Genomic DNA, 9,134 nt, shown 5'->3' with positions numbered 1-9,134 from the left:
GGGTGGGTAGGGAAGTGGGGGGGAGGGTGTGGGGGACTTTTGGGATAGCATTGAAAATGTAATTGAGGAAAATACGTAAAAAAAAATTAAAAAAAAAAAAAACAAAAAAGAAAATTTGTAATTATATTTATGTACAGAAAACTTAGTGTACATTTAACCCAATTTAGTGGTGAGTTCTTTAGCCTTTGCCTTTTCCAGCTTGGCAATGCAAGCCACAGACTTAGGACCCAGGATGTTGCCTCCCCAGTGGTGGCAGATCTTATCATGTCTGTCATTATAATTGGTTCTTATAGCTTCCACCAGCTCACCGGAGCACCCTTGTTAACCTGTGTGAAGGCAACAGTGGTGCATGTCTTCCTGTGGATGCCCCAGCCTGGCCTTTCCCTTGATGATGCAGTAGGGCACCCCCATCTTTTGACACAGAACAGGCAGGAAAACCACCAGCTCAATGGGGTCTACATCACGGGCAATCACCACCAGCTGAGCCTTCTTGTTCTCCATCAAGGTGGTGACTGTATTGACTCCTGCTCGGAGGACATGTGGTCTCTTAGTTGGGACGTCCCCTTTGCCAGCAGCTTTCTTCTCAGCACAGGCCAGTAGCCTTTGCTTCTTCTCTTGCTTTGTCTCTGGCCTGTACTTGTGAGCAAGCTTAGGCAGCTGAGTAGCTCTTTCCCTGTCCAGGGCCTGGGTGAACTGGTTAATGGCAGGAGGGACTTTGAGCTGCTTATAGAAGATGGCTCTTTGCCACTACAGCCTGATGTAGCGGAGCCATTTGACGAAGCTTGTCAGATCTTTTTTGGGCTGGATGTCCTGCCCAGTGCCAAGGTTCTTGGGCCTCTTCTCGAACAAAGAATTGACCACCTTTTTGGCCTCCTGTTTCTTGACGACAGTGGGGGCTGGGGCCACCTTCTTCCTCTTGGCCTTCTTCCCTTTGGGCATCTTGCTTGGCTGGTAGAAAGAGCCCCGTAGGATTTTAGATGCTGCGTTTCAACTGTGTGGTAGACAAACACCATTACAGTACTTCCTTTCTGGTTCTACCTACAGTCCCATTATCCTGGGTAGGGGACATTAACACCTGCATAATTAGGTTTGGAAACCCAAGACACCCATATATCTAGGAAGAAGAATTTTCAAGGTTAGGCCTAAAAACACAAGAGGTGGAAATCTGTCATCACACCACCCAGGATGGCAAGTGACTGGCCAGCCTGTGCTTCACAACAGCAACCTGCTTCAGAGAAAGAACAAAGAGATCCTGACATTTATATCAAGATGGGTAAAATGTGAGAGAAATGTGCTGAGCATAGGAAGCCACAAAAGGAGGAAAATATCAGATACAGGAACCTAACACAAGATGCTAACTTGATGTTGGCCTAAGGATGGAAATGAGGCAGTGTGTAGCAGGAAGAAGTCAGAGATGCACTGCAGGCTATGAGTGTGGTGGATTATTGTGAATAACCCAGGTTCTGGTCACCTGGGCTACTGGTATGATGAGGTAATGTATCGTGAAAAAGTGGTGGCATTTGGGGGCTTAAATATACAATAAAATTGATTTTGAAAATAAAATAATAATCTTTGTATACCACATAGAGATGGTTGGTCCGGGTTGCTGTGTGTGACACTATTGGTAACACTTCTGCAGGCACAGCATGGTACCCAGCTCTTTGTCCTCATCCCAGGTGGTTGATCTTCACCCAGACACACAATGGCTAAAATCAGCAACCACTTGACTTTCAAACTCTGGGTCCTTTGAAAATGATTTCAGTTCTGCAGGCATGTGGTAGTGTCACTGCTATGTGTGGTGCCTACATAAAGAGCCCACAAAGTTAACTGGCACTGTTCTGTATGTCTGGCTCTTGCAGACGGCAGTCTCTCTTGAGTCTTCCTACTGGGGAAGTGGTGTCCATAGCTAGGTGACTAAGCGGGCAGTAACACCAGCCCTCTTCTTGCTCACAGCAAGTGGAGGAAATGGAGGGGGTCGACTTGAGAAACACTTTGGCTCCTGCCAAGACAGAGAGGTATCACCCTCAATAAAATCTCCAAATTGCCTCAGACACTCTTTCCCTACAAGGAATCGGTAAAACGTCCTGGGTGTTCCTGGGATCAGCAGACATTTTTAATTGTTCCTCTCATGCACTTGTGGGTCCGGCCCTACTTCTTTGTCAGTCGGCAGGAACCTCTTCCATCAAGGAGACGTGAAAACGGGGTTTGGTAAGAATTACAAAAAGACCAATTGTGTATAACCCTATAACTGACCTCTCCTTTGAGATGGCCTGAGCCAGGAAACATCATCTGTGTGCCTCTCTTCCACCCATGGTGTCTGTGCCCAAAAAGGTGGTCCTTTCCTAGGACCCTGCAGGTGAGGCTGGCTGCAAGCCTTGTTCTGTGTTGAGTGATGTTCCTGGTGTTTTTCTGCAGTTTCCACAGCATCAGGCTTTGGAATGTTCATGGGTTGGTGCCAGAAGCCTGGCCTTCCTCAGCCTGCAGTGGAGATAACAAGGTAGCAGCAGCCGGGGCAGCAAGAACAAGTGTATGCCAGATACCAGTTTTGTGGTAAAACTGACCAAAATAAGCCAAATAGTTTTTATTAGAGAATAGGGTCAGGAGGTAGAGGAATCCAGTTTCTCCTTAACCACTTTTGAGCGTCTCTGGGTGTTTCTACTTGGTGGGAATAGGGCGAGTCACCATGGGCCACACTGTCATATCAGGGGATCTCATCTGTTTTACCATCAACATTTCCCTGCCACCATCACCCTGCCCCCTGCAATACTGGAGGTGCCCACTTCAGGTTCCATATCCCTCATTTCAAGGAGTCTCAGCTAGAGTCACACCCTAAGGAGTCAACTAGAGATACCGGGGAATCTCTCCAACCCCAGGTCTCAGGCACATCCTAGAAATGACCTCCCCCATTGCCAGCTACAGATTTCCATTCGGGAGCCTCTCTCCTACTCTCTCCCACATGTGAACCTGATCCTCCCACAGTCCCCTCCCCATCCCCTCTCCCACTGAATTCCCTCCCTCCATATGCCTCTGATGACTGTTTTATTCCCCCTTTGAGTGAGATTCAAGCCTTTTGGGCTTGGGTTACCCCACTTTGGATATTTCCTAGTTCCATCCATTTGCCTGTAAATTTCATGATGCCCTTGTTTTCAGTAGCTGAGTAGTATTCCATTGTGTAAATGAACCACATTTTCTTTATCCACTTTTTGGCTGAGGAGGATCTGGGTTGTTTCCAGTTTCTGGCTATTATGAATAAAGCTGCTATGAACATAGTGGAGGACATGTCAGTAGGGTATAGTGGAGCATCTATTGGATATGTGCCCAAGAGTGGTTAGTATATCTGGGTCTTGAGGTAGAACTATTTCCAGTTTTCTGAGAACGGCCAAATTGATTTCCAGAGTGGTTGTACAAGTTTACATTTCCACCAGCAATGGAGGAGTGTTCCACTTGTCCCATATCTTCACCAGCATGTGCTGTCACGTGAGTTTTTGACCTTAGCCATTTTAATGGGTGTAAGGTGGAATCTCAGAGTCAGTTTGATTTGCATTTCCTTTGTGACTAAGGACGACTGAACATTTCTTTAAGTGTTTCTTGGCCATTAGAGATTCCTCTGTTGAGAATTCTGTTTAGCTCTATACCCATTTTTTGATTGGGTTATTTGGCTTGTTGGTGTCTAACTTGTTAAGTTCTTTATATGTTTTAGATATTAGCCCTTTGTTGGATATAGGGTTGCTGAAGATCTTTTCCCCATCTGTGGGCTGCTGTATTGTCCTGTTGATGGTGTCCTTTTTCTTACAGAAGTTCGAAATAAGATTCCATTTATTAATTGTTGATCTTAGTACCTGAGCTATTGATGTTCTATTCAAGATGTTATCTCCTGTACCAATGCATTCAAGGCTATTTCCAACTTGGACTTGAGTTTTGTGCAGGGTAATAAATATGGATGAATTTGCTTTCTTCTACCTGCAGACATCCAATTAGACCAACATCATTTCTTGAAGATTCTTTCTTGTTTTCCATTGTATTATTTTGGCTTCTTTGTCCAAAATCAAGTTTCTGTAGGTATTGGTCTTCAATTCAATTCCAGTGGTCAGCTTGTCTGTTTGTATACCAATACCATACAGTTGTTATTACTATTTCTCTGTAGTACAGGTTGAAATCAAGGATATTAATATCTCCAGAAATTCATTTATTGTACAGGATTATTTTAGCTATCCTGGGCTTTTGTTTTTACATGCAAAGTTGAGTACTGTTCTTTTAAGAGCTGTAAAGAATTGTGTTGGTTAGCTGAAATACCCAACAAAGGGAAGATAGATCCTGTAGAGACCATCTCCAGTAGATAGGCATGACCCCCAGTTGAGGGATGGGGCCACCCACCTGTCTCATAAATTTTAACCCACAATTGTTCCTATCTAAAAGAAATGCAGAGACAATAAATTGGAACACAGACGGAAGGAAAGGCCATAAAGAGACTGCCCCATGTAAGGAGCCATCCCACCTCCAGACACCAAACACAGACACTATTGCTGATGCCAAGTGCTTGCTGACAGGAGCCTGGTATAGCTGTCCCCTCAGAGGCTCTGCCAGTACCTGACCAATACAGACACAGATATTCACAGACAACCATCGTACTGAGCCCCGGGACCCCAGTGGAAGAGTTAGGGGAAGGCCTGAAGGAGCTGAAGGGGACTGCGACCCCATAGGAAGAACGACAATATCAACTAACCAGACCACCCAGAGCTCCCAGAGACTAAACCACCAACCAAAGAGTGAGTACACATGGAGGGACCCATGGCTCCAGTTACATATGTAGCAGAGGATTGCATTATCTGGCATTAATGGGAGGGGAGGCCCTTGGTCCTATGGAGGCTTGATGCCCCAGCATAAAGAGATGCTAGAGCAGTGAGGCAGGAATGGGGTGGGGGTAAGGAAGCACTCTCATAGAAGCAAAGGGGATGGGGGAACGGGATGGGGAAGTTGTGAAGGGGAAACTGGGAAGGGAGACAACATTTAAAATGTAAACAAATAAAATAGCCAAACAACCAAATAAATAAATAAATTAAGTTAAATTAGCAGAATGAAGCATTAGCTCAAATTAGCATGCCTATGGCCACAGTTACCATGATAAAAGAGAGAATTTAGTCACAAATAAAATTAAAAAAAAAAGAAAACTACTCTGCTCTCAATAATTTTGGAAAAATAATACAAGACTAACTTACTGCTTTAAGTATTTTTTCTGACAGTTGGTATTTTGACCCAAAACTTTGGGGCCGCAGAGTCATGTTTTCCTTAGTTTGAAAATCAGAGGTTGGATTTTCAATAAAACAATTAATAAAAACCCATGTATGGTTTTTAACCTGTGAAAAATACAATAAAAAATGGTCATTAAAAAAATCGTGTTGGAATTTGGATGGGAATTGCATGGAATCTGTAAATTGCTTTTGGTAAGATGGCTGTTTTCACTATATTAATCCTGCCTATCCATGAGCATAGGAGATCTTTCCATCATCTGCTATATTCAGATTCTTCATCAACTTGAAGTTCTTGTCATACAGGTCTTTCACTTGCTCAGTCAGAGTTGCAGATATTTTATATTATGAAGTGTGTTGTTTCCACAGTTTCTTTCTCATCCCATTTATCATTTGTATAAAAGGGATACTAATTTTTTAAAATTAATTTTGTACCCAGCCACTTTGCTGAAGGTGTTTATCATCTGTACGCATTCTTTGGTTGAGTTTTTTTGGGGTCATTTACGTATACTATCATATCCTTTGTGGATATCAATAATTCATTCCAATTTGTATCCCATCGATCTCCTTTTGTTGTCTGAATATTCTAGCTAGAACTTCAAGTACTATATTGAAGAGATAAGGAGAAGGTGGACAGCCTTGCTTTGTCCCTGATTCTATTAGAATTGCTTTAATTTCTCTCTGTCTAATTTGATGTTGGCTATTGGTGTTGGCTGCTTATTGCCTTGATTGTGTTAGATATGAGAGATCCCTCATCTCTCCAAGACTTTAACACGAAGGGGTATTATATTTTTCAAAAGCTTTTTTGACGTCTGATGAGATGGTCTTTTTTTTTTTCAGTTTATTTAATGGATTACTTTGATAGATTTTTGTATATTGAAAAATCCCTGCATCCTTGGGATGAAACCTACTTGATCATGGTTGATGACGTTTTTTGATGTGTTCTTATATTCGATTTGTGAGTATTTTATTATTTCTGCATCAATGTTCATAAGGAAATTATTATGAAATTCTCTTTCATTGTTGAGTCTTTGTGTAGTTTAAGTATCGGGTTGACTGTGGCCTCATCGTTTAGCAATGTTCCTTCTGTTTCTCTTTTGTGGATTAGGTTAGGAAGTATTGGGATTAGCTCTTCTATGAAAGTCTTGTAGAATTCGGTGCTAAAACTGCCAGGCCCTAGACTTTTGTTGGTTGGGAGACTNTTAATGACTGCTCCTACTTCTTTAGGTGTTATAGAAGAATTTAGATTGTTTACCTGATTTTGATTCAAATTTAGTAAGTGTAGTCTATCCAGAAAATTCTCCATTTTATTTAGATTTTCCAATTTTGTGGAGTGCAGGCTTTTGAAGTAATAACTAATGATACTTGGGGTTTCCTCAGTGTCTGTTGTTATTTCCCCCTTTTCATTTCTGACTTTGTTAATTCCAGTATTGCCTTTCTGCCTTTTAGTTAGTTTGGCTAAGGGTTTGTCTATCTTGTTTATTTTCTGGAAGAACCAGCTTTTGGTTTCCTTGATTCTTTCTATTGTTCTCTTTGTTTCTAACTTTAGCCATGAGTTTATTTCCTTACATCTACTCCTCTGGGGTTGGCTGGCTTCTTTTTGTTCTAGAGCTTTCAGGGGAACTGTTAAGTTGCTAGTACATGATATCTCCAATTTCTTTATGAAGGCACTTAGTGCTCTGAAGCCTCTTAGCACTGCTTTCATTGTGTCCCCTATGTTTAGGTATGCTGTGCCTTCATTTTCATTGAATTTAGGAAGTTTTTGATTTCTTTATTTCTTCTCTGGTCCAGAGATTATTGAGTAGAGAGTTGTGCAGTTTCCATGAGTATGTAGGCTTTCTGGTGTTTCTATTACTCTTGACATCCAGCTTTAATCCATGGTTGTCTGATAAAATGCAAGGTATTATTTCAATTTTCTTGTATCTGTTGAGCTTGTTTTGTGATTGAGTATACGGTCAGTTTTGGAGAAGGTTCCGTGAGTTACTGATAAGAAGGTATATTCTTTTCTGTTTGGGTGAAATGTTGCGTAGGTATGTTAGGTTCAGTTGACTCATAATGTCAGTTAGTTTCATTATTACTCTGTGTTTCTGTGTTCTCTTAGGGTCTACAAGACATCTATCTGCCCAGGGCCTTCTGGCTTTTAGTCTCTCTTGAAAAGTCAGGTGTAATTCTGATAGTTCTTCCTTTATATGTTACTTGGTCCTTTTCCTTTGCAGCTTTTAATATTCTTTCTTTGTTCCATACATTTAATGTTTTGATTATCATATGATAGGAGAAATTTCCTTTCTGGTCCAGTCTATTTGGTGTTTTGTAAGCTTCTTCTATGTATTGGCATCTGTTTCTTTAGGTTAGGAAAATGTTCTTCTATGATTTTATTGAGATATATTTTCTGGGCCTTTGGTCTGGGAATCTTCTCTTTTTTTCCTGTTCTTATTATTCTTAGGTTTGGTCTTATTATAGTGTACCAAATTTCTTAGATATTTTGTGTTAGAAACTTTTTAGATTTAGCATTTTTTTGACCAATGTATCAATTTCTTCTATCATGAAGAGAGTTCCTGCAAGGAGCTGTGTTACAAAAGTTGACAGTGACATGGGAGATTGAACGGTTCCAACTCCAGCACCAGGGTGTCTTGGGCCATGGTCAGCCCTCTTTTTTTTTTTTTTTTTTTTGAGACAGGGTTTTTCTGTGTAGCCCTAGCTGTCCTGGAACTCACTCTGTAGACCAGGCTGGCCTCAAACTCAGAAATCTGCCACCCTCTGCCTCTGCCTCCCAAGTGCTGAGATTAAAGGCGTGCACCACCACTGCTTGACTGGTCAGTCCTCTTAATAGCTGTATATTACTCTTCTCTGCACGTGCCTAACATCATTCTGACTATCAGGTAGATCCTTTGCCAACCAAAGGCTAAAGGTCCCATCGGACAGCACCTGAGGCCTCTCTCTGGGACCTACCTGCTTTCCTGTAACTCACTCACCTGGTGTTTGCACCAGTGTATTAGGGAGGTGTCTTGATCCACGATTTTCTTTGTTCTCTTACTGTAAAATTTCATGAAGCTTTTACTACATTGCAAGATAGAATTGGGATAACTTGAATCTGTGTCCCACATATTTGGCTACAATGTAAACTATGTCTTGTCCCCTTTGAGGTAAGAATTCTGTCTCTTAGGCCACTGGCTCAGGTTCTGAGCAGTTAGTGTTTTATTCCTCACAGAGTGAGGCATTTTCATTTGTATTTGGCCTTTCTGCCTCTGTACAAGTGTGTATTATTTTTGTTTTCTAAGTGATCTAAGACTCTACTGCATCAACATTATTAGTCCTTGCTACTGGATATAGTGCATACACTTGTGACTGTAACGTCAGCAGCTGAGGGGATGAGTGTGGAGCTAGCACTTCAGTGTTTTAGGGTACTTGACAGACATTAAAGACTTCATGTTAGTGACCCTTTACAGCCAACTTTAAGCAGCTCAGATGTATAGAGTGGCTCTTGGGTCAAGCAAACATGGACCCCATATTGTTTGTGATCTGGGTGAATTCATAGCATCTGCAGAACCTGTTTGGGACCCTTTGTGCTTCTGCGGAATGTTAACAGACATCATGAGGCTCAACAGAGAAGGAACTGTTGAGAACAAATGATTTTGTAGAATGTCAGCAGACAGTACTTATAAAGCTTTACAAAAACCATCAATTGTCACGCTAATTTGAAAATTAAGTACTTGTTTATAGATTTGCCAATTACAAGGAGGCATTAAGATGGCATGTATCATAGCTATCTAATTATTTCTGCTAAGGAGAGAATAGCCATAAAACAGAATTGTACAAGCATATACACCAAATAGTTAGCATCGTTAACAATTGTGTTTTAGAGAATGCCATTTTAGGGAGGTTTTTGTT

General features: G+C 41.5%; 1 protein-coding gene and 1 pseudogene across 2 annotated transcripts in view; one reads left to right on the top strand and one right to left on the bottom strand.

The window, feature by feature from the left end:
* The window catches only part of Ninl (ninein like), a 76,242-nt gene that overhangs the window by 16,248 nt on the left and 50,860 nt on the right, over positions 1–9,134 (top strand). The window lies entirely within an intron of this gene.
* LOC110289852 lies at positions 154–939 on the bottom strand (annotated as a pseudogene).

Source organism: Mus caroli, chromosome 2 (assembly GCF_900094665.2).
Source record: "Mus caroli chromosome 2, CAROLI_EIJ_v1.1, whole genome shotgun sequence".
Classification (NCBI taxonomy): Eukaryota; Metazoa; Chordata; class Mammalia; order Rodentia; family Muridae; genus Mus; species Mus caroli.
Note: the sequence above shows the minus strand (reverse complement) of the source record. Positions and strands in the feature narration are given on the sequence as shown.